This window comes from Neovison vison, chromosome 6 (assembly GCF_020171115.1).
Source record: "Neovison vison isolate M4711 chromosome 6, ASM_NN_V1, whole genome shotgun sequence".
NCBI classification, from domain to species: domain Eukaryota; kingdom Metazoa; phylum Chordata; class Mammalia; order Carnivora; family Mustelidae; genus Neogale; species Neogale vison.
The window spans coordinates 212385928-212405519 of NC_058096.1; the positions used below are offsets into that span (position 1 = coordinate 212385928).

At 54.5% G+C, this 19592-nt stretch overlaps 1 protein-coding gene across 1 annotated transcript in view; it reads right to left on the bottom strand.

The window, feature by feature from the left end:
- KLHL26 (kelch like family member 26) overlaps window positions 1–19346 on the bottom strand; it is a 28343-nt gene extending 8997 nt beyond the window's left edge. The window contains exon 1 of the mRNA XM_044253875.1: window positions 19301–19346. The gene's annotated coding sequence lies outside the window, so the exon portion shown is untranslated. The remainder of the gene's footprint in view (window positions 1–19300) is intronic.
- Window positions 19347–19592: the final 246 nt, after the last annotated feature.

Genomic DNA, 19592 nt, shown 5'->3' on the forward strand with positions numbered 1-19592 from the left:
CTCCCTTGGGCTTGGCTGCATCCTGGGTGTTGGCCCCAAAGGCCTGGCTTCCACAAAAGGCCTACCCTAAGAAGCCCACCCTCTCCCTCTAGCCCCACCTGGGGCCCGGCCAACAGCAAGACAGCACCGGGAACCACCTTCCCCTGTGCAGGCCCTACTGCCAAAGGCCAGCACTTGACCTCTTTGTGAAGCACAGTGGCCTGGAGGCCAGGGACAGCTGGTGCGACCTCTTGGGGCCTCCCCAGCAGGGCCAGGGAGTGGAAAAGAGGCATATCTCAACCTTCACCATGCGTGTGAATAACCAGCGACCACATCAAGACCCAGACCGGACTCAGCAAGTGTGGGCACCCTGGGGATGGCAGTACCATTCTCCATAGACCCCACTCCACATTGCAGAGGCTGGGGGGGTGTAAGAAGGTGACACTTAGACAGCTTCAACATCCCACCTTCCTAACCAGGATCCCTCAGAATCCCAGACATCCAGAGCCTGGCCCTAAGCAGAGTGTTTCAAGGTTGGTCCAGGATGCAAAGGTGGGGAGATGCAGCTAAGTGAGTGAGACACACTCCTCCAGGAAGCCTGCCAGGGCCACACCACAGCCCTTGCTCCATCAGGCTACTGGTGTGAGAGGCAGAGAGGGCAAGATTCCAACCCCTTCTCTGCCATCTGTCAGCTCTGTGACTTCAGCGCATACCCTAGTCCTCTGGATCTTCACTTTCTTGTCTGTCAAATGAATCACGGATGTCATAGGGCTGCAGTGAGGTTCCCCCTTGTCCCTATCACCTCCTGGTAAATGAGGGGCCGCAGATATTTCCCTTGGCTTCCCTTTGGGCGGAGAAGGTGGCATGGCCCAGTGAGGGGCTACATCCCGCCGCCACCCATACAAGCCACCCACATGCCCCTGAATGGTGCCAAGTGCTTAGAAACTTGAAGCTTGGAACCACCCACAGAGCACTGGCACATGGCAGGTCCTCTCTGTGGACACCTTGCCTCATAGATTTTGTACATGTGTCACCCCCCACACCCCAGTCTTTGCCATTTTGCTTTCAGCTAGCTTCATTTTTTTCTTAGAAGTTTCTGATTGATTATGAAGCCAAGGCCAGAAGACTTTATGTGCTTTCCTCTAAGCTCCAGGGACTGGCATGCACACACATGCTTCCACCAGAAGAAAGATTTCATACCAGAGGCAACTTCATTCTGGAGCCTGTTGGTCCCTGGACATATTTCCTGCCACGGTCCTCCATATATAAAGAGCACCAAAAAACCAATATAAAACCAGCAATCTCACAGAAAGATACACAAAGGATGTGGGCTGATGGTTCATAGGAAAGGAAGCACACCTGACTGAAGAGACCTAAGAGTCAGCATGGCTCACAATAAGGGAAGTGCACTCAGCAAGGGAGTGGCTTCACCCCTAGGTGAGCAGAAGCATTGGCTGTGTGGCACTAGACACTCACATCAGTTCCCAGTGGGAGTGTGAAGTGGAAGAATCCCCAGGAAGGCAGTTCAACAGAGCTAGCAAAATTCTAAAGCCTTACATCTCTGATCCAGCAAGTCTGGTGAGATTTATCTCAGGGATACTTACATATGCAAGACGATGGATCCAGGAGGATATTCACCAAATACCGTTTCTGGGGGCCAAAGATGAGAAACAAGCTAAACACCTTCCAAAGGGGTATAAAGAATTATCGTACCTTCTGACAAAGGGCTGACCTTCAGCTGAGCACAGAGGCCATGCACACTCCAAGCATGAAAATGCTCCCACCCAGGAGTTAGGACATACCTCACCCAGAGCCCCCAATCAAGTCCACTCCACAGCTGCTTACAAGGTATGAGGCCTGAGATACACTGTGTGGGGAGGAAATGGCCCCTTTCTGTACATACCTCGTCCTCCTCCAGGCCCTTCTCCTCATGCCCCTGGCAAGGCTCACAGTACCCAAGAGGTTGTTTTTTCCCTCTCATCTCACAGATCGCACAGTTGTCCCTGAAGCCCCCATCAAAACCCCCCACACACCTCACAGCCTCTGGGGAGCTCAGAGAAGGAGGAAGGAAGCCAGCAGGGGCTGGAGTCCCCAGGACAGACAGGCTCGGCTGGGCGGAGGTGGGCAGGAGGAGGAGGGAGGGCTGAGGCCTGGGACCGATGACTAAGGGAAGGACCCATTACTCAGGCCAGCCCAGACAGGGGGCGGCCGGCGCGGCGGGGCCACGGGCCCCCAGGAAGGCGGCGGCGGCAGCCCTGAGCCTGTCCGAGTCTCCAGACGGCCACCCGAGCCACGGTCACCCGCACTGAGTCATCGGAGCCAATGCGTCAGCAGCCGGGTCAGGACGTCTCTGGAGGCCGCTTACTGCCGCCCCAGCTGCACCCTTGGCCTGGATCTGGCCTCTGAGGGGCTATGCGTGCCCCCTCAGGCCTGGCCTGGGCTCAAGGCTGTCCTGACCCTCTACTCCCATAGTGCATCCCCTACCACTGTCATTAGGCACCCCTGGCCAGGTCCAGGCCTATGCTGGACATGGGGACACAGCCACTGCGTCCCTTGGAGTTTCCCCTACACCAGGGCTAATGTAAAGTGGGATTGGGTAGGGTAAAGACCCCTGAGTGGTCCACCCATGGCAAGACGTCCACAATCCCCTGGGGGTCCTCAGACAGCCAAGGCCTTTGCCCATGTTGTCTCCAGCTCCTGGTTGGCACCCCCGTGTGGGCTTTCCCCAAAAACACCAGTCCTTCGTGGGGTCACCCCCAAAACATCATGGGCTGGAATCTTTGTTTGAGGGTCTGCTTTAGGGGGACCCAGCCCAAGAGAAGATGTCCAAGTGGGGGAGGCCACAAGAAGGGCAGGGCCACACCAACTGCGGTTCCCGTACCCCAGTGACCGGGCCCCACAGTGGAAGTGGGGGCTGCCCTGGAAGCGACACCTGGTGGGGTGGGTGCTCCCCAACTCCTGCCCTCATCTGGCTGCTGGCCCTGGTCTCCATGCTTGGTTTCCCAACCCTACAGGAGAGATCTGAAGCCCCGGAACAGTTCTTTTCATTGGAATGTCGAGAAAAAAAAAAAAAAGGCAAGGCAAGAACAAGAAAGAATTTCATGGAAACATTTCTTTGGGGTTTTGTAAAATCCTTTCCCACCCCCACATGGAGCCCAAAGCTCGGGCCAGAACAGAGTCTGACGGTATTGCCCCTTTAACATACTGTTCTGACATGCAAATTCCCTCACTTCCCCTCAAAACGGAGAGCACTTCCACTTTCAAAGCCAATTTTGGTTTTATTGTCCATGTGGCTCGATGGAGCACAGCAGCGCAGCACAGCTGGTTGGCTCACACCCCGGCCGAAGTCGTACCAGGGAGCTCCAGGCCACTCCACCCGAGGGTCCCGGCTGCATCAGCGGGGAAGATGCTGCACTTCACAGGAGAGAGTGGGGACAGAGACCCAGAATGAAGTGGGGAGGGAGACCGGAGAAGGGGGGGGCAAACAGAAAACCAGAAAAAGGGGGATAGAGACCCAGGGAGGGAGACCGAACCCAGAGGCGGGGTGGGTGGAGAAGCTCTGGCGGCCAGCTGGTCCACCCCTCTGCCCTATTTCACACAACACCCTCCCCCTACCCCCTGTCCTCCAGCCATACTGGAAACTTCTCTGCCTTCTCCCTCCCATCCACCTCTGACTCTTAACAAGGCAGGCCCACTGACTGAGTGTGTGCCAGGTGGCCAGGCGTGGTTCTTCGCATGCAACTTCATGAATCCCACTCCAAGACAGGGAAACTGAGGCCCAGGACAGCCCCTCCAGTCGCAAGCAGCTCCAGCACTGGCTTCTACTTCTTGCTCTACCACAACCTGCTGACTGCTGAGCCCCAGGCGCTGGCTCCTAGGCACGCAGCTCCGTGGGTAAAAGTGCATCTGAACCGGAGTCCCATATGCCCCACAAAGGCAGACACCCCCAGCTACTGTTGCCACGGTTACCACAATATTTCACAGCTCCGGGTACTGTGCTCCCAGCCCAAAGGATAGAATCACCATGTTCTGGCACCTTGCACGGGCCCTCAAATGTTCAGGCTGGCCGGCAGCCCCCACGCTCACGTCAGTGTGCTTTCTCTTGGGACTGCTCACCAGAGGCAGGCCCGCCCTCCTCACCCCTCGCAGGGCAACAGGCCCATGCCTGGGGCTGTCCCTCCTGATAAGGGCTTGATCCCTGGGCTCCCAGGAGAACAGACAAAAGACCAGGGCTTCTGAGTGGGACAAGCATGGAGCCCAGCAGCAGATGAAGGTCCTCACTGCAGTGGCCCCGCAGGCCAGGACACCAAAGCACTAGCAGAGATCCAGGGGGACAAAGACTCAGAGAGCAAGGGACTGAGACCCAGACAGACGCAGACAGACAGCCGGGGGGAAAGGAGACAAGACCTAGAAAGGGAGAGAAGAAATCCAGCCAGGGCCCCTGGATCCCATGTGCCCCACCGAGCCTGGGCCCTCTCTATGCCATCAGTGGTTGTTTATTTCTCATTCCTGCTCATCATGCTGTTTTTTTCCCCCACATCTTCTGAGATAATTTTCAACAGGAGGCCCAGAGCCAAAGCTTATCTGTGCACCCGTGAGTGGATCTGTGCCAGGAGGGCAGGTGCACCAGGCCGATGGACAGGGGCAGAGTCTCATCCGCTCCCTCCCACCCAACCTGCCTCCAAGTGCCAGACGCGTGGGCACGGCCACAGCCCTCTGAGTCCGTCCTGGAAACACGCTGCCTATGAAGACGCCCTCCCAGGGTCCTGCAAAGAGCCCCAGGCCACACTTGCTCACTTCACCTTCTTCGTGGCATCACCACTGCAGCCATCTCCCTACGTGTATGGCTCCTGCCTGTCTGGGCTCACCAAACAGTGACAGGGTGACAGAAGAGAGGGGGTGTCAAAGAGTTCCCAGTAGGAAATAACCATGCCCCGTGCAGGGCCCGGGGGCTGGCAACTCAGAGAGCCCCCACGTGACAGCTGGGGAGCCTAAGGGTGGAAAGGTCATCAAGACAGGCAGGCAGAGGTTCTGGTACCCCCATCCACCTTGAAAGAACCATGCCAAACCCTCCCAAGGACCAAGAACCCAGCATGGTGAGAGAAGTAAAGCTTCGCGGGGCTTGAACTCATGACCCTGAGATTAAGACCGGAGCTGAGGGCAAGACCCTAGCCAACTGAGCCACCCAGGTGTCCCGAGAAGTGAACTCTTCAGGGCTGGGAGTAGTGGCTGGGGTCTGCCCCCACACAGCACAAGCCTCACAACGAGGCCCCGTCGAGCCCACCCAGAAGCCCGCCCAAGATTCCATGTCCACAGAGCCCGGACTCGTCTAGGGGCCAGCTCCACTCAAGGCAAGCGCTGCCAGCTCGGTGGTCCCGCTCTTCTATGACAGGGACAAACCACATAGAGCCCTGCATTCCCCAAATACTCACTGGGTCACCATCAGAACTCTACAGACACTGCCCATCTCCCACCTGCACAAGTCAACAATGTTGAATCCCATCACTCTCCCACCTCAGTGCCCCGTGGTCCTCCACAGCCTCCTTCTTCATGGGCCACTGTCAGTCCAGTGTCCCGCAAGCTGGGCTGTGACCCCCTGCCTGGGCCCTGTGCCATCACACCAGCCTCTGACTAAGCCTAGGACATACAGGGACCTAGCCACTGCTGATGGACAGGAAGACTCAGGGGCAGCACTCCTCCAATCCCCAACCTGTCCCACTCTGGCCATTTCTCAAGCCTAGAAAGAAAAGTGGACCTCCAGACCCTACCTCCCTCACCAGCAGCAAGCTCTCTGCCTTCACCGTACCTCTACCCCTCCCTGCCCTGCAGAATGAGCACCTGCTCCATGCAGGGCTGTGGGCCAGGGTTGTACAGATGTGGCTCCCAGCTCACCTCCTGGTGGGCAATATGGAAAGGAGGATACCACTATTATCAAGATGGGGACACTGAAGCACAGAGAGGTTCGGGCACCCACCCAAGGCCACACAGCACACAAGAGGCCCTGGCTAGTGCCGGCCTTTCCGTAGCCTCAGATGGGTAGGCCCCATATCACTTCCATGATACAGATGGGGAGACCAAAGCTGGGCTGAGACCACTCTCCAAGGGCACTGAGTCATGACTGCATATAAAGCTGGCCAGCAGGAAGGGGAGGATGTGGCTCCTCGATGCAGGCAGGACAAGGATGTGGACTATTCCACCAACCCTCCAGCCACTAGGAGGGACACAATCCCACTCTGCCAGGTCACCCTGCAAGAGCCTCACCCAGGCCCCTGTGTCTCTCTGACCCCAGCCCAGCTCTATTTGCCTTCCCTCTCAGTGCTCCGTCTGGCGCACCATCCGTTTTCAGCCTAGCTCTCCAAGGCTGAAACAGGAGCCTCACCAGCGAAGGACAGGGCAGGTCCCGTCTCCTGCTGTGTCCCAGCACCTGGCACCGCGTGCTCAGAGCTGTCATGCCCACTGACTGGATGGCTGAATGGCTGAGTGGGTAGGTAAGTAGACGGAGGGCTGGATGGATGCACGGATGGATAGGTGGGTGGAAAGGTGGGTAGATGGATGGGTGAGGTGCCAGGTGGATGGTTGATGGTTACCAGGTGGCAGCATGGGCTGGCTGGAGCCTGACTCATACCTCTGCTCGCTGCAGATATATACTGCAGAGATCTGCTCTCTTCATCCCCTCCATGCAACCTTCTGGTCCAAGTTCTGGGACTGGGTATGTTATCCTTTGGGCTCAATCCAGGAAGCACTCAACAGGATTTTTTCTAGAATGTCTGACCTCCACACTTTGTTCATACTGTTCCCCATATTGAAGGGCTGACTCCTCCTGTCCCCCGACCCAACCTTCCTCCTTATGCCACACTTCCAAGTTGCCAGCTCTTCCATGCACCTCTGCCATGTTACCCTCCAAGCCTTCAGAACGGAGAAGCTCTCCCCTATGGCCATGCTTGCCCTCCTGACCCAGCCAGGGTTCTCCACAGCCTCTCTTTCCCCTCAAAGCCCAGCCAGGGCCTCCACGTGAGGCAGAGGCAGGGACAAGCTAGTGAACCAGGCTCAGGCTGAGGCTATGCCTATTTTGTTCCCACCCACTGACACAAGGCTGATCCCGGGCAGAGCCCATCCCCTCACATTACCTCCATGGCACTGGGCTTGGAAATGGAGCCACTCGAATAAGCAAAACCCCTTCACTCTACAGGTCAGGCAAGTAGGGGCATGACTACATGGCCCAAAGAACCACTCGATCAATAAACCCAGTGAGATTCCAGCACTGCCAAATTCCAGCATCTCAGTGTCCAGCCCGGCTACCTCACCTGGAAGGACAGGGGCTGAGGCCCAAAAGAGACAGTTCTGCCAAACGGCACATGCTCACGACCAGTGGTGCTGGGCTAGGCACAGGCAGATGCAGATACAGAGATGGCTCAGCCTGGCCCTTCCAACAGCAGCACAGATTGAGGCATGGGAAGAGGCCTGTCATGAATGCTGTCATTTTAGGGGTGCCAACATCCTTCCCCTCTTCTGATAAGGGCCTCCTGTTTTCCTCAGGGAACCTCCTATTCCCCAGGGGTAGGAATCAGGAGACCCCATTGCTGGGCTGAAAAGGGAGACTCACGACCAATCAGAGCCTCCCAGATCCCTGGCCACAGGATCGGGGTGTGACCCGTGTGATCCAATCAGAGCCTTCCCTGGGACTTTTGCTGGGGGGGGTACCAGAATGGAGATTAGTGTTCCCCCTGGGGTTGCAAGGCCAGGTCACCTTGCAGAACCAGGAGGGAAGGCAGAGCCGAGAGAAAGGAGTCACAGAGTCCAAGGGAATCATCTCAGCCTTGAATCGCAATGTACCTAAAACTAGAACTCTCCCTGAACTTTTTTTTTAAATGTGAACAATGAACTTTTATTTTCTAACTGAAGGCAGAGAATTGAATTTCTGGCACTCATAACCAAAGGGGACCTTCAATGTCAGAAGACTCTGGTCCAGGGCTCCTGTCCACCACGTTCCAGATGAGCCTCTGAAAAAAACCACCAGGGAGTTACCGCTTCTCCAGCTGCCGCCTCTCCCTGCGCTGCACACAGGCTTTCTACTCTGGGGATGGGAGGGGGGACGGGGGTGGGGGGCAGGGCGGAAGTCCAAGCTGGGCGATGTGCAGCAAGTGGGTAGTGGCGGTACCCAGCCTAAGTCCTGCCCGCCTGTGACAAGACAGCCGGCTCCCCACGAAAGGTCAGCAAGCTCCTCGTGTCCCCCACTGCAAAAGTTCAGCAACTCTAAATGCTAAAATGCTGGAAGCAAGCCCAAGGCTGGGGCTGCAGGGCCGTGCGATGCCATCAGCCTCAGCAAGAAAAACACCACATCTTGCTTCCGTAAGTGACTCACGTGGAGCGTAAACATTTGCGTACTCCCAACTGCCCTGCCTCACCGCCTTGCATGACAGAGAGGGGGAGAAAAGAGCAAGAGACACCATCCCAGGACCCACCAGATTTCACCGAGGCAAGCACACAGTTACAACTTTCAAACACAGTCCTGTCAGTTTTCTATGTGGGGGCTGCCTCGGGGGGCTTCGGTGGGGCTCCTTCACGTGCCTGCCGCCTCCAGGACATAGCGCCACCTCCTCAGCGCCACCTCGGGAGACCGCCCTACGCGCAGCTCCTGCATCTCGGTAGATTGCGGAGATCGGGTCTCTCTGCTCCCGCTTCCTCCAGCAGGCTGCTTCAAATTCGAACATCCCACAGAGAGGACAGCTCTCCGGATATGCAGCCCAGCCCGCTCCCACCCGATCCGTCTCTGACCCCTGTGGAATTCTGCAGTTGTGGCGTCAGAAAACATCTTCAGCCTCGATCTCGATCTCGGGTGACCCCCCTCGAGGCCTTTAAAACCCCAAAGGTCCGCCCCTCAAGATTTCCTCTAGGCTGAGCTGTTCAATTCCGGAAGCTGCTTCCCTCACAGGAAAGGTCTGCGATTCCCCAAAGGTGCCGGTTACTTCCTCCCGAATCACAATATTTTCAGTGTGCGGTGAGGTGGTGTGTGCGAAGGAATCAGCCACTGGCCGGTCAGCCGGGGCTCAGCCGGGGCTCAGCCGGGGCTCTGAAACCGCGCTGGCGGCGCCCCAACACCCGCTCCTGCTCCGCAGACGAGGAGTGCTGGGGAAGCGCTCTCCTAGCCGTGGGGGACGAGTTCTGTGAATCCTGAGCAGCCCTCCCTGGAGGGAAATGGGAAGGGGAGGGGGCAGGAGGAAGAGACTGGAGACTTGGGGTTAACAAGTGTTAAGAGCTCGGCTGCACAGCTGCGGAGCGGCTACCACAGGAGGGAGGCGGCTCTGCCGGCAGTGGGGACCCCGCGGCCCCCACTCCCCACTGCAGGCAGCTGGACAGGGAGAGCGGCTGGCCGTTTCCCGTCCTCAGCACACAGGGCTGAGATCCTGTTCATTAACTACACGAAGCACACGCAAAAGAGCACTGCTCACTGGCTTCTCTCTAATGGGCTGATTCACTGCCAACATGCCTGCCTCTGTTTCTCTACCCAGACCATGCCATTAAATACAGTGAGGAAAGGGGGGATCCCCACCCAGCAGAGTGCAGCAGCCTCTTCCAGAAGCCTCTAGGTCAGGCCAGGTCCCCTCAAAATCCTGTCACAGACTATGTGTGGGGTATTTGCTGGAGCAAATCAGGGCTACCACGGCAAAGCTCTGCCCCAGGGAGCAGACATTCGAGGGGATGTGGGTCTCTAAGCCTACGGAATGTACTGTGAGCACAGGGCAACGGAAGCAGAAAGGCAGGTGGACAGAGTCACCAGGCCCCGAGGAGGCAACGGTGGAGCTGTGCAAAGCACTGGGACAGAGGACACTCCAGCCGAGGAAGAGCCAGGTCAAACGTCCAGGCGGGGTGCCGGAGGAGTGCTGCTGGGAGAACAGCAGGGCTGTGGAAACACGGAGGGCCCCACGGGTGGGCAGGGTCTCACTATGAGGGTGGGAGCGGGGGTCACATGGAGAAGTAAAATTTGTTCTGAGAGCGAAGAACCACCCCGCCCCTGGCAGATGGCAGGCAGAGCAACGTGGTCTGATACCTATCTTGGGAAGGACCCGCTCACTGGCCAGAGTGTGGGGCAGCAGTTAGAGGGCAAGAGCCAATGGTGGCTCAGAGCAGGGATGAGGAAGAGATGGAAGAAGGGCCCAGACGGGGATGTGGCTCAAAGGTGGAACCAGCACGATGCGCCAACAGGTGAGGGGAGGAGATAGTAGTGTGGTAAGTGCTCTCCAGGCAAAGCTCAGAGCAGGGCGGCAAAACTGAAACTGGGGAGACCTCCCAGGCTGGCTCAGGCTAGGCCAAAGCCTCTTCTCAGGAGAAGGGACGTTCCAGGGACCAGGAGCTGCTCGCTGGAAGACCTGAGGCCTTTGAGCAAGAAGAGGCACATGGGCTTTCCAGAGTAGAGACAAGCCCTCAAGCCTTCCAGGCCAGATGTCCACCTCTGCCTTCCACCTCCACTGGGTGCTCACAGGCAACACAGCCGCAGGCAAGTGGGGCCTCATCCTACCTCCTGCCTGCCTCCCTGCTGGATGAGTTCTTCCCCAGCACTCACTCCTCCTTCCCTGGAGGAAACCTGAAAGCCAGTGACCCGGTGATCAGCACATGGCACGAGTTCAGTTTTGAATCTTCCCCAAAACCCATGCCTATCTTACCATCTCTACAACTCCCACCTAGGCCTGGGCCCCCTTGTCTCTTGAAAGAGGTATTCTTCCCAAACACAATCTGACCCAGGTCCCTGCCCCCATTCAAATTTTACACCCCCGACTCCGGCTCCTAGCCTCCTCCTTCCCACCTCTTCCAGCTCCTCTTTGCCCTCATGACCCCTGAAAAGCCAGGCTGCTCCTCCTTCAGTACCTACACATGCCACTTGCCTATACCCAGGAAATAATCTACTTCCCATGACCCACTTCCCCCTAAGCTGATGACATGAACCCTCAGACTCAGCTCAACCTCATTCATGAGGAGACTCTCAGAACCTCCCAGAAAAGGTAGGAACCTCCCACTTGGCCTCAGGATCATTTATGGCAAGCATGGAGAAATGACTGCACAACTGTCTTGCTAAGCCTGCTGGCATGTCCCACGTGGGCAAGGCCGGACTGTCCTGGGGGCCCACATGCCCAGCACCAAGCACAGCAGCAGGTGTACAGGAACCATGAGATGATCACCAGTGGAAGAGAAAGCTGTCAAATGAGTCCTGACCACAAGAGAAAGGAGCCAGGGATGCCAGAAGTCACCTCTGTTGATGAATTGTTTCTATCTGGGTCCTTCCTCCCCGTCCCCTTACCCCTCCCACCTTTCTCTGGGACCTTCAAGTCCAAGTCTGCAACATGTCCTAAGACCAAAGGGCAGGAATGCAGAGAAAGCCCCACTTTTAAAGCATCTGGGGCGGTGGGGGTATGCGAGCACAAACCTCCGACCTGGTCTCACTAAGCTCTCCCATGCGGATCAGCAATAAAAAATAACTGGCGTGAAGAAAAGCGGGATGACACACGGCGTGGGCTCCCTGGAGATGGCACTATGATAGCGGAGGCTAATAAAACCTTTCCACCCCAATGGCCGACGACAAGAAGGCCGTCCCCCAGGGGAGTCGCAGCTACCAGGTGGAAGCGGTCCAGCTGTGAGACAAATGCTCCACAATCGGGGCGAAGTGAGCAGTCTGCAGAGCAACTGCACATCATGAGCTCGCAGGGCCCTGCTGGCGAGAAGGTGAGGAAAGGGGCGCCTCTCTCCCTGAGGAGGAGCTGAGCTTCCTGGCCCGGCCCTCTAGCACCTCCAGCCCAGCACTCCCCACAGCTTGCCTCAGACTCAGCTGCCCCCATCCCAATACTCTGCAGAGACCCACAGAGCTGCACTCTGCTCTGCTGCCAGGTGCCAGGCCTGCACAGAGCCATCTGTTGCAGAAGCAGCCTGGACCGGAATGTTCCATTCTCCTCCCGCCCCTGCCACTGGCCCTCTCTCATGACCACCCAGTAACGGAGCCACCATCCTCCCAACTGCATGAAATTCATATGTTAAAATCGAACCCCCAAAGTGATGGTACTAAGATGGCCGAGGGGGGTGCTTTGGGAGGTGATTCGGTCATGACGGTGGAGCCATCAATGGGATCAGTGCCCTTATAATGGGGACCCTGGGGTGCCTGCTGGCTCATTTGGTAGAGCACGTGACTCTTTTTTTTTTTTTTTAAGATTTTATTTATTTGGGGCGCCTGGGTGGCTCAGTGGGTTAAGCCTCTGCCTTCAGCTTGGGTCATGATCCCAGGGTGCTGGGATCGAGCCCTGCATCGGGCTCTCTGCTCAGCGGGGAGCCTGCTTCCTCCTCTCTCTCTGCCTGCCTCTCGCCTACTTGTGATCTTTCTGCCCCATAAATAAATAAAATCTATTAAAAAAAAAGATTTTATTTATTTGACAGAGAAAGACACAGTGAGAGAGGGAACACAAGCGAGGGGAGTGAGAAAGGGAGAAGCAGGCTTCCCAAGGAGCAGGGAGCCCGATGCAGGACTTGATCCCAGGATCCTGGGATCATGACCTGAGCCAAAGGCAGATGCTAAATGGCTGAGCCACTCAGGTGCCCCGAGAATGTGACTCTTGATCTCAGGCTTATAAGCTCGAGCCCCACATTGAGTGTAGAGATTACTTTAAAAAAAAAATAATCTTTAAAGTCTTTTTTAAAAGGGGGAGGAGGACTCGCAGAGTGCCCCCTTACCTCTTCGACCAGGTGAGGATACACTGAAGAAACAGGAATCTCTGAACTGGAAAGTGGCTTCACCAGACACCAAACCTGCCGGTGCCTCGATCTTGGAATTCCTAGCCTCCAGAACTTTGAGAAACATGTTTCTGTTGTTTATAAGCCACCTGGTCTTGGGTATTCCACAGCCAGAATGGACTAACACACCAACTTTCTCTTTCTCCCCACCTGCCACACTGACTCGCAGGCAAGACCTGCCAACAACAGCCCGCAGCCCTGTCAGGCCCCATGCGGGCGCGGCACACAGGACTGCAGGCTAACTCAGCCACTTCTGCATTAACATTTACACCCTGGCCCCAGCTTCCTTTATCCCAGCTACCCTGCCCAGTGGGCCTATGGTCCCACTTCCCAGATGAGCAGTCTGAGGTGCAGAGAGTTGCAGACATGCCCAAGGTGCACAGTGAGTATGTGGGGCGGCCCTGCTCGCCAGAGGAGGGGCCACAGACACAGGTGGGTCTGATAAGGCACCTGCTACCACCAAATCTCCCAGAATTCTCAAGAGGATGAGCTGAGGCCCCATCTCTGCAGGGTCAAACCCCTATACCTCCCTCCTGGCTGGAAAGAGGACAAAGCCAAAGGAACAAGAACCTTCTCAGAAAGCCAAAAGGTCCCCCAATCTTTCACACAAGGTTTGGGGGACTGGACTCTTCCAGGGCCTCAGGGCTGAGTGGCTACAATCTAGGACACTGCCAGAGAGGGCTTGTTAAGAAAGTTTAAACAAGTAAAGGTCACCAAGCCAGAAGCAGATAGTTGCCTCGCTGAACTGTGCTGAACCCACTCACACTGTGGGCCCTAACTGCCCATGAAAACACCTGTGGCAAGCACATCGCTCACCCGATGCCTTTGTCTCAGCCCCGGGGAGCCGCATGAGTCAGCGAGACTGTGCCCCCTCCAGACACCTTTCGGGAAGATGGGCTGAGGAGTGAGGATGCCAACAACCCAACATCTGAAAAGCCTCTGTGGCAAGAAGCCTCCAGAACTCAGCCACCCAGGTACCTCACAGTGACGGAATTTAGCTGGGGACATCCAACTCCCAGGAGAGTTCCTCCATTTCCCCCCGCCACACCACTCAACCCCCAACATGGCCATAAACTTGTCTTCCCTCCTGAGCCTGGACTCCTGAGTGGAAGGCCTGAGGTGGAGCTGGGCGGGGGGCCACTAGAGAACAAGTGTCTTTCTTGTGAGTGAGCCTACAGGCTAGGACCCCACCTCCCCTCTGCAAGCCCTCGGCTGAGACAGCCACACTCCCACCATCCCGGAGCTTCGGCCTGGTTATTAACAACCATCTCTACTAGGCAACGAGTTTTTTGTTGATCCCTCGAGATGGGAAGGAAGGAGAATAAACTTTTCTCTTTCCTTTTTTTCCCCCTTGGTTGCAGAAAAGTGAAGTTGGAACAAACAAGTTATATAACACTGGGGGCGGTGGGGGATGGAGGAACTCAGTCCCTCCTGAGGACAGTTTCTTGAGTTGTGGGACCGTTGGAAAGGCCAAGGGGAAGACAGGAACCGCCCCCATCCCTGGCCAAATGACAAAGCCCTTCATGGGACAAAAAGGCAGATGCAGGCGCTTCCTGGCAGACTGCAAAACCAACCTCATGGATAAGGCCAGCCTCCCCCAGTCTTCCGCAACCCCCCAAGTCTCCCTGAAAAGGCAAAGGACTGACCCAATCCCATAGAAGGGACATCCTACCCACCAGACTGCAAGCCCTAGAGAGCTTTTCCACACCCCTTTCGTCCATCCCTTTCTCTCTCCCTCCCTACCTCCAGCCATATTTCTTGAATATTTACTTCGTCTGTGCAACCCTTGCTCCAGGCACATGACAGCATGAGGCAGATTAGCACACCAAGGAGCACTGGGTTGAGATAACATGATCAAGGACACACAACAGCCATATGACCCAACGACTCCACTCCTGATACATACCCCAAGAAACTGAACACAAGTGTTCCGACAAAAGGGGCACCCGGGTGGCTCAGTGGGTTAAGCCTCTGCCTTCGGCTCAGGTCCTGATCTCAGGGTCCTGGGATCGAGCCCCGCATCGGGCTTTCTGCTCAGCAGGGAGCCTGCTTCTCCCTCTCCCACTCCCCCGGCTTGTGTTCTCTCTCTCTCTCGCAAATAAATAAATAAAATCTTTTTTTAAAAAAAGTGTTCCAACAAAAACTGGAACATGCGTGGTCACAGGAGCACTATCCAAATAGCCAAAAGGTGGAACCAACCTAAATGTCCATCTGCTGGTCAAAATGGTTAAACAAAATGTGGTCTGTCCACACAGTGAGGTATCACACAGTCCTAAAGAGGAATGGAGTACTGATGCACACTCCAGTGTGGATGAACCCTAAAAACATACAAAGTGAAGAAGCCAGACACAGAAGGTCACATATTGTATGATTCCATTTATGAAACATTTATAGAGACAGAAATGAGATGAATGGCTGTAGGGTACTGAGGTAGGAGGAATGGGGAATGATTGCCAATAGGTACAGAATTTTCTTTTGGAGTGGTGGAAATGTTCTGGAACTAGACAGATGGGATAGTTGCTCAACATCGTGAACATACTAAATGTCACGGAAGTGTTCAGTTTTAATAGGTGAGTTTTATGCTATATAAATTTTACCAAACAATCCAAGGTGACCAGGAAAAGCATTCTGGGAGCTAACTGAGCTCGGTGGTCAGGCAGATGGCTCTGAGACGCCATGACCCGGGAGTGTGGAAGGATGAAGAGAAATGAGGCATGGGCAAGTGATACACCAGGCCTTGCTGGCCCCTCTGGAATAAATGAGGGAAGGAATCAAAGAACGTTACAAGGGCTTCTATATCTCAAGGGACCCCTGGCAAAATATTGTGTGCCACAATCCCCCTCAAAACCTGATCCTCTTGGGGTGTCTGTGTGGCTCAGTGGGTTGAGTGTCTGCCTTCAGCTCAGGTCATGGTCTCGGGGTCCTGGGATCGAGGCCCACATTGGGTCTGCTTGGTGGGGAGCCTGCTTCCCCCTCTCTCTCTGCCTGCCTTTCTGCCTTCTTGTGTTCTCTCTTTCAAATAAATAAATAAAATCTTAAAAAACAAACAAATCGGGACGCCTGGGTGGCTCAGTTGGTTAAGCAGCTGCCTTCGGCTCAGGTCATGATCCCAGCGTTCTGGGATCGAGTCCCACATCCGGCTCGTTGCTCAGCAGGGAGCCTGCTTCTCCCTGCCTCTGCCTGCCTCTCTGCCTGCCTCTCTGTCTGCCTGTGCTCGCTCTCTCTCCCTCTCTCTCTGACAAATAAATAAATAAAATCTTAAAAAAAAAAAAAAAATCACAACAACAAAAAAACCTGCTCCTCTTCCCACATGATCCATCTCACCATTTAAGGGATTCTTGCCCTTTGCCCCACTCAAGCACCACAGGGATAAGAGCCCCTCTCCTATCAGTTGCTCTGGACAACTGTAATTTTTCACTAGGATGGATGGAGGGGGGCAAATGGGAATCTCAGAAGTGGGGGAAATGTCTTTTTAAAAAGTGCCTCCAGGTCACCTGGGTGGCTCGGTTGGTTAAGTAAGTGTCTGTCTTTGGCTCAGGTCATGATCCCAGGGTCCTGGGATCGAGCCCCGCATCAAACTCTCTGCTCAGCAGGGAGCCTGCTTCCCTTCCTCTCTTTCTGCCTGCCTCTCTGCCTACTTGTGATCTCTGTCTGTCAAATAAATAAATAAAATCTTAAAAATAAATAAATAAAATATATATTTTTTAAAGTGCTTCCATTTAGAAAATATTTCTTAGGGGATGCCTGGGTGGCTCAGTCAGTTAGGGATCCAACTCTTGATCTCAGCTCAGGTCTTGATCTCAGGGTCATGAGTTCAAGCCCCATGCTGGGCTCCATGCCAGGCACAGAGCCTACTTAAAATAAAATTTAAAAAAAGAAACTATTCTTAGATATGACCCTAAAAGTATAATCCATAAGGGAAGAACACTGATAAACTTGCCCTTCATCAAAATGACAAAATTTTGCCCTGTGAAAGATATCACTAAGAAAATGAGTGAAAATGAATGAGGGGTGCCTGGGTGGCTCTGTTGGTTGAGCAACTGCCTTCGGCTCAGGTCATGATCCTGGAGTCCTGGGATGGAGTCCCACATCAGGCTCCCTGCTTCTTCCTCTGACCCTCCCCCTTCTCATGTTCTCTCTCCCTCTCTCATTCTCTGTCTCTCTCACAAAAAAAAATAAAATAAAATAAAATCTAAAAAAAAAAAAAAAAAAAGAAAATGAATGAATGAATGAAGGAAAGAAAGATAGATGAGCCAGACTGGGAGAAAATGTTCGCAAATCATATATCTGATAAAGGACTTGTAGCCAGAATATATAAAGAATTCTTAAAACTCAACAATAAGAAGACAACTCAATTAGAAAATGGGCAAAAGCTTTGAAAAGACACTTTATCAAAGATATGAATAGACAATGAGCCCATGAAAAAGTGTCTAACATCATTACTTATTAGGGAGATCGAAACTGAAACCAAAATAAGATACCAGTATATACTAAAATGGCTAAAATTAAAGACTGGCTACATCAAGTGTAGATGAGAATACAGTGCAACTGGAACTCCTGCACATTTGCTGGTAGAAGTCCAAATAGTACAGTCACTCTGGAAAACAGCTTGGCAGTTTCTTAAAAAGCTAAATCTAATCTACCATAGGACCCAGTCAGTCCACTCCTAGGTATTTAACCAAAAGAATAAAAAAACGCATATCTGGATGTTCACAGGGACTTTATTTGTAATTGTCAAAATGGAAACCCAAATGTCCACTAACCAGTATATGAATAAGCAAACTGTCCACCCGTACAATGGAATACTTTGCAGCAATGAAAAAGAAAACACTTCTGATACTTGTGACAACCTAGATGCACTTCCAAAACCATTCAGTTAAGGGAAAGAAGCCAGACATAAGAACCCACATATTGTAGGGTTGCCGGCATATAAAATTTCTAAAAAGGCAAAACTAGAGAGCAAAAGCAGATCAGGGTGTGTCTGAGGCTGGGGGTTGACAGCAAGGGACTTGAGAGAACTCTTTGGGGTGATGGGAACCTTCTAAAAAAATTGGATTGTTTTAAAGGGTACATAATGCCATAAATTAATTAAAACTCAATCAAATGCTCAGCTAAAATAAGTGACTTATATGGTATGTAATAAGTTATACCCTGCTGTTGCCCCCAGACTATCCCATCCCAGGGCCCAAGGCAGGGACCTGGGGTTAGCTGTCCCCGTCTATCTGTTCATTACATGTCACCTCAGGCCTGGTCAACAAGCCCTGCCAAATCTACCCTCTGAATGTCTTAAAATCTTCTGATCTCTCCTCACTCCCCACTGTAGGCCTCTAAAGCCCAAATCAGGCCTCAAGCCATCGGGTCTTTCAGGCCTGTACCAGCCCAAGTCTCCACAATGAGAAATGCCTCCACAGGACAAAAGTAGTAAACAACTTCATCGCTTTTCACACTGGAATTATTTGTTCCCATAAGCTCACCATCAAGGAAGAGCCCAGATTTTCTCTTTGGCCGATCGAAGGTGGCAGACTTTCCTGGGAGGCCAGGATGGGAGGATTTGGGCCATGCTGGCCCTGTGAGAAGAGGGAGATTGTGCTACCTAAGGGAGATGTTCCTCCCCTCTGAAAAGCCATAACAATGCATATCAACACCTTCAATTTTTACATCAATTCTGGGGTACAAGCAACCCGTCTCTGGACTTGGGCAAAGGAAAAGGGAGCTTCCCTTTGACCAAAGAGGGTGAATTCTGCCCCCTTGGTCTGTGGGCAAGTCCTTTAGCTTGAACCCCATGGGGATGGGAGACCAGAGCACCAAGGATAGACTCTCCTTAGACTTTCAGGGTTTTCTCATCAACCACATGTTCTCCAAGACCCACCCTTGGCACTTAGGACCCCTGGGAAGTCCAGACCCTTCCCTGACCAAAAGGACTCATTGGGAACCCTGGGCAGCAACTTCAGCCTCCCCTTTCAGGTTTTCCTAGGCCCTTTAGGCCTCTTTCAGGCCCTCAGATTCACTTGAGGCCCTACCTCCAGCCTTCCACAGAACCCCTACGCATGCCCACAGGACCACCTTTAGACACTTCAGGGCAGGGTCCTACAGCACACTCCAGAAAGCCTTAGGCCTCAGCCCCTCAAGCTTCCATCAATCCCCTCCTTTAGAGTCCTCAGGACAGCCTCAACAAGCTCAAGACGGCCCATGGCCCCCTCCTCAGGCCCTCTCTGCCTCCGAGATCCCTTGGCATCCCCAGTTCCCCTATGGTCCCATCAGTCAGGAGTCCATGGCTTTCCCTTCAGACTTCCATGCTCCTCAATGCCTCCTCGGACCCCTAGGGCCGCAAGCAGATACCTCGAGGTCCTGGGATCCCCAGCCCGCCTTCAGCTGCCCCTCAGCAGCCCTTGGTCCCCCCAGTACTCCATGAACCCCTAAAGCCCGCAATCCCCCGTAAAGACCCTCGAGCCGGCCCAGATGGCTCCTCAGTACTCACGACCCCCAGGACTCCCCACACGTCACCCTGGCCCCGGGGCAGGTGCCGGCCCACCCTGCGGACGGGTCTCACCTGCTCGGGCGCTCGGGGCCCGGGCCCGTGCCGAAGCCGCCGCCACCAGCGCCACCGCCGCCACCGGACTCCGCCATCTTCCCGCCGCCGCCGCAGCCGCTGCCGCCGCCGCCGCCGCCACCGCCGCGCGTTCAAGTGACGGGAGCCGCGCGCGCCGGCCCGGGAGACAGAGACGCGGGGGGGGCGGGGCGGCACCGGGTCGGCTCTGCAGGGGGCGGGGCCCTGGGCACGGGATGGGGCCTGACCTAACGAGAGGTGGAGCTGGGCGGAGAAGGGTGGAGTCTGCGGATGG